The sequence below is a fragment of the Poecilia reticulata genome, linkage group LG18 (assembly GCF_000633615.1).
Source record: "Poecilia reticulata strain Guanapo linkage group LG18, Guppy_female_1.0+MT, whole genome shotgun sequence".
NCBI classification, from domain to species: domain Eukaryota; kingdom Metazoa; phylum Chordata; class Actinopteri; order Cyprinodontiformes; family Poeciliidae; genus Poecilia; species Poecilia reticulata.
In genome coordinates this window covers 16,537,317-16,543,316 of record NC_024348.1, presented here as the reverse complement: position 1 = coordinate 16,543,316, position 6,000 = coordinate 16,537,317, and the positions used below count along the sequence as shown (strand labels likewise).

Here is a 6,000-nt window from a genome sequence, read left to right as displayed (position 1 = left end):
TATATATATTATATTTGGTGAATTTAGACAAATTGGTAGAAAACCTGTTTGGTTTTACAGACTTTGCTGATTTTTTTTTAAGAAACTGTATAGTCATATTAGTTGTATTGTGTGTCACTTTCTGGTTGGCAAAATAAATAAATTGTAAATAAACTTTACTCTCTTATGTAAAGGATAGATTGGGTCATGAAATGTCCAGTATTTTCCCAATGCTGAATTGTCTCCTACCCAGTCTCCCGTCAACGAGACATTGATTACTAGCGAGTACTTTGCAGAACCCCACATTTAAAAAAAGAAGTGGTTTTAGCTAACAGAAACTCAAGCTTAAAGTAAACAAATCTGCCACCCACTCTAATGGAAGACATGCTAATTTTCACAATAGATATAGGATTTTTAGTTTGTTGCCACAGGAGAATAATTTGATGCATTTAGTTGACTTTGTCCTTCACCCTTCACTGGGATGGGTAGGAAAGGTATTTATAAGAAAATTGAGGTCACCACTGAGAGGAGGGCTGGCTGTGGGCCCAAAGAATATAGAATGTTGGAAAGGTTCAAGCACATTCATTTTGTTAGAATTGAGGGGCCAGCAAGCAGACTGCTCATCTTGCTGTTGGCATAAGCATGAAAAGAGAAGCTAAAGGTTGAAATTATGCACACAGGAAGCATTTGGCTCCGACGAGGAAAAAGTGCAATGCAATAATTAAGCAGCACAATAAAAATGATTAGAAATGCTTTTGACATTCTCATTGCGAATAACTTGCGTTTAATTGCAATCACAAATTTTAAATGCCAGTTTTATGATCCATAGCTATAAGCTGTTTAAAGTTCAATAGCTATACTCTTTAAATCTCTTTCTAATTTCTGCTGTAGGGCTGCAGTGAGAAATGGATGCATAGAGAATGGGAGACAAAAGTATGGAGAGAAGAAGAAAGTATTCAAATCAGAGGAAGAGAAGGGAAGAAAAGTGAAGAGGGAATATCTTACACCCATTAAGTGCTGGACGCTGGCTTTCTGGCCTGGAGGAGGACCCGTGTGGCCCGGCTCGAGGCTAGTTAGCTATTCAGCCACAGCATCTGTTGCAGGCTAATGGATGTTATAACCTCATAAACGTCATGAAATTGGACATTATCCCTTAATTAAAAGAACAGAGATGCATTACAATGATTAGAGTGGCACTCCAGTGGACCTGCCACAAGCTCAAATAATGTTTCTAGAGGTCGCCTTGCTCGTGAGCAAGGTGTTAGCGTTGGAGGGGGGCCTTGTAATATTTTTAATGAGCCAATTGCTGTCACGAGCCACAAACTTTTTAGGGATGAATAATGACGCCTTTAAGTTTGGACTTCTCGTGAAAACTTTCCAAAAGGCGCCACGACCTTCACCCCCACGTCTCGGGCACGCCGAGAGTGCCTCCAGACCGTCATCTTTTATTTGCTTTTCACGAGTTCCTGATCTTAATTTGAGCATCTTCGCCATAATTACGCACACTGTGTTGCCCCAGCAGAAACAGCTGTGCTATAAACCGGGTATAAAAACGAAGCTTGATGCTTGTGCCCCACAACTCCTTGGTCATCATTGCCCAATAAACACTGACAGCCAATGAGTTTTGTTGAGTTCATGCCAAAGAGCCTAATGAAATCTGTACAAAAAAAGAAAAATGGGCACATGCAAAAGTATTCATATTCTCTGCACTTTTTCAGATTTTCCTCATGCCACAGCCACAAGCTTCGTGAAATGTTACATGAAGGACCGACATAAAAGTAGTGTAAAATTGTGAAGTGACAGGAAACACTAATCATTAGTTGGTAGAACTGTTATAGTTACAACTTTTGGGATGTTTCTCCTAGAAATCTAAAAACCAAAAATGTTTCGGCCAAACTTTACAAAATAGCTTAGACCAGTGGTTCCCAGAGATTTTCTGGGCCCCCCTATAGATTACTATAAAATCCCCCCCATAAAAGAAAAAAAATCAACTGTGCACACACTTCGTTCAACCAGACATAAAACTATACAAATATTTTGTTTTTAAACTCCACTGAAGTTTATTTTACACTTCAGGTTTCAACAAAGCACACTACAAACCATCTTTACAGCGACACAATTTTGTGTAACTGTTTTTTTATTCTTTCATTCATCCATACTGCTTCCCGTGCGCCCCCCTGCAGTGGCATTGTGCCCCCCCTAGGGGTCGCATCCCACACTTTGGAAACCACTGCCTTAGTGTAGCTGTAAACCTTAAGTGTCAAGAATCGACCCATATTTTTGATTACATTTTGGTTTGAACTCTGACTGGGTCATTCTAACATCAATTAATATTCTGCTCCCATGTTTATCCTATATTCAGCTTCCCACAGCACCGCTTGGCTCTCTCTCTGGTCATGGCTCTACTTACCTGACCTGTGAGTTTAGGTGGCTGGTCATGTCTTGGTATGTTACAGTTGTACCATATATTTTCTATTTCTAGATGATTGGTTAATGCTCTGTGATATGTTCAAAATATAGCATGACCCTTCTTCAAGCTACTCCACAACCGTCTTCCTGACCTGTGTTTAGAGACCTTCATGATGTTGTTTATATTTCTGTGTAAAACTTTAGTTGAACAGGTGTGTCTCACTGAGACAAACGGGTCTAATTTTTAAGAGGAGTCTGTTTTAAGCATATATGGAAAGTAACAGTATATTAAAATAGACTATAGACCGTTTTATTCTAAGACGTAATTACACTCAGGTGGACTTAATTTACTAATAAGGTGACCTCTGAATGCAACCAGCTGTCAGAATTTTATTTAGGAGAAGCAGAGTATAGGATAAAAATAATGATTTAAAAAAAAGGAAGATTCTTATTTGTGAAAGAAAATGAAAGCAGAGGAAATTATTTAGTAGCTTCTGTTGGCCTATCTCTTACATCTCAAAGGGAATTTTTAGTTTGTAGTTGTCAAAATGTAGAAATGCATGAAAGATTTGAACATTCTTGATGGGCATTGCATAAAGCTGCGCTCCGTCTTTCACTCAAAGACAATTCCGGGCGCTACAGAGGAAATTCTTGGAGCGAGTCTCCGAGTGTGATATAAAGGTCAGGAGATGCTTGCACTCACATATCTGTCACTGCTTGTCAAATGGCATGTGCATGAAAATGTCACATTGTCAGGGGAAGTTGTATTCGACACAGGTGTGTGCTGACCTCTCGGGTGCACCTCTATTGTCACATGATGTCAGATCCATTCGAAGCTGTCCCCGGTGTACTGTAAACGCCTTTCCCTATTATCTGCTTTTATGGGGGAGAACACATTGTGTCAGTAACCCTGTGTTATGCAAAATGAAGAGGAAAAAAACACCCCCTTTAATATATCACTGCATGAATTTGGTTGAACCAATTACATGCTAACATTCACAAGACGTGTCGCTGATATTGCTTACGCTATGTGAGAGCAATCTCGGTGCGACTCTTAGCTCGGCAGGAATCCATGCGAAAAGTAATTGTGCATTTCTCATTTATGTATTAGGCAGTCAGTCCCCTCTATGATCTATTTTCTTTCGAGACCGACACAATAATATAACACCGAACGCCGCTTGATAGGGAGTCTATTTTTGGTCAAAGCGCCTTCCCCTGAATGAAAATGAATGAAGGCGTGGTGCAGTGGTAATGCATCAACATAAAATATTGAAATAGCCCAACCAAGGGCAAACTCCATGTAATTGAAACTCTCTCTATGCTCAGAACAAGGAACCGGTGTCCCCGTATCTGAGATTGGGCAGAAGGGCTTTCAGAAGGCATTTGTTTCAGGTTACTCTTCTTTTCTCCTCTGCACCCGAGTTAATTGCCTTTTTGTGGAAATGGTATCGCGAGTGTTGGATTTCGGTCACTGTGTTATTTATAACCTTTATTTTCGGACATTAAGGGTGCTTTCCCCCCCACCCCCTTCGTTCGCTTCATTCACACCAGCTAAGATGATTGATTGATTTGTTCTGTTTAACCTTGATAAGGGAGAAAATGGAAAAACAGATTGCGGTATCGACGCTCCTGCTCTGCACTGATGGCACCGAGTTTGCTCGGGTGACCCAGCCGTGAGTCAGCGGTGACTTCGAAGAAAACGAGGGCACTGCTGTCCTGGGTTTATATCAGTTTTCATTCTCTTTCTTTTCCTAAATGTGATAATGTGGTTTCTAGTACTTATTAGCTTTTTTTCTTTCTTTTGCTTGAACTTTCCAATGATTTATAAATATTCTCAAACATCAGTGCTTCTTGAATGCTAAGCGATAGACTTAGCATTCAAGTCTATCGCTTAGCATAGACTTGACTAGTCAATGTTAGAATAGCCATTGACTAGGCTATTCTAACATATGAAAATACTTCAATCTTTAAATTTCACTGTAGCTCTGGATGTATGTTTAGGTTTATTGTTTCACTAGAAGGTGAACTTCCACGTCAGTTTTAAGTTTTTGGCACTCTGACTGGTATTCTTCCAGGATTTTCTTGTATTTATCTCAGTCTAATCTCTTTATCTACCGTGATTGACTGTAGAAAAGCATTCCAAAAACGTGATGCTGCCACCACCACCATGTGTAACTCTGAGTAGAATATGTCTACTGTGATGTACAGCCATACTTTTCTGTCACTTTGCACGGAGGCCAAAATGTTTACTCTCCTTGGTCTCTCCTTACCAGAAGCCCTTCTGCCTCTTGTTCTATCCACAAATTAGGTGACCCTCAAAAGTCAGTTTGTTCTACTAGATTAAATATCGCATTGAGCTTTGTGGTTGCAACCTGACAAAATGTTTAAGTGTCCAAAGGGTGTAAATACTTTCCCAAAGCTCTGCAATAACCGAAGGACTTTTGCATGTATTGGTGAGGTTTAGCCATACTTTTTGAGGTGTCGTTGCCAGTCAAAAATACCATAATTAGAACTTTTTGTCATCTCTGGCAGTGTTTGCTCATTGTTACTATGTAATCATGCACTCCTCATGCAGTGATGAAGAAGCACCTCTGCTTGCGCCTGTCCCATGCTCCTCTGATGGCTGCTTTGTCCTCTCCCAGCTTAGTGAAGAGGACCGTTGGCTGGTCACCCCTCTCCACAGTCCCTGCATCTGGCAGCACCATTAATCTTCCGCAGCAGCTGTGCCCCTGTACCTGTTTCTCTTTGTGTAAGGGAGACGGAAAGTCATTTTTAGTCATTATCTTCCCCCTGGCATATGCTAATTCCACTTATCACACTTAACCTGCACTTTGATGTTGAAACCAGCCTGCTGCCTTGGACTCACTCAGACACCTGCTGACCAGCAACATGCACTGTGCTGCATGAAAGCAAAGCTGCTTGAAGGAGCGACTGCTCGTTTTGACTGAACTTTCAATGGTCTTTCACCCTTTGCCATAGTAAATGATGCATGTGGATGAAAGCTTAACTGAGAAGAAGACGGGCTGAGTCCTCAAGAGGGCACCAGGTCTTTAGAAATTAGGGAAAAAAATGCTGACAGCTGATGGGCTGAAAAAATGATCAAAGCATAGGTGTTGTTAGAACAGCGCTGGGGGCCTGAGTGACGCTTGAAAAGGCTTGAAGCTGAAGATCAAAAATTATTGTTGAAAAGAATTAGTAACTTGCATGTTTGCATATTACTTGAGTATAAAAAGATAACGTGTTTTCTTCAGCTTTTAAAGCAGTGTATTGCTGCTGCTTCATTTTTGAGCCAAAGCAAGCAAAGAGCCTGTAGTAACATTTAGGAAAAGTAGTTATTTGACTAAGAGCTGTTGCAAGATGTAGGGGTTGACTGAGAAAATAATTTCAGAGGTTAGATTAGACTATTCATAAACAACCAGCTGATCCGGCTACGTATTCAGAAACTGAGAACTTACATCCAGAACAGAAGAGGAACGCGGAACCTCTGTAGTCTGACTGCCAAACAGCACTTACCTGAGAGTTGTTCAACTTCAGAAGCTTTTCAAAACTCACGAAAAAGTCGTTGGGCAATGAAAGTATAGAGCAGTCTTTATTATTTTTTTTCCTGTTTTA

The 6,000-nt window shown here is 40.5% G+C and overlaps 1 protein-coding gene across 1 annotated transcript in view; it reads left to right on the top strand.

The window, feature by feature from the left end:
* The window catches only part of ppargc1a (peroxisome proliferator-activated receptor gamma, coactivator 1 alpha), a 340,330-nt gene that overhangs the window by 101,380 nt on the left and 232,950 nt on the right, over positions 1–6,000 (top strand). The gene's annotated exons all lie outside the window — the stretch shown is intronic.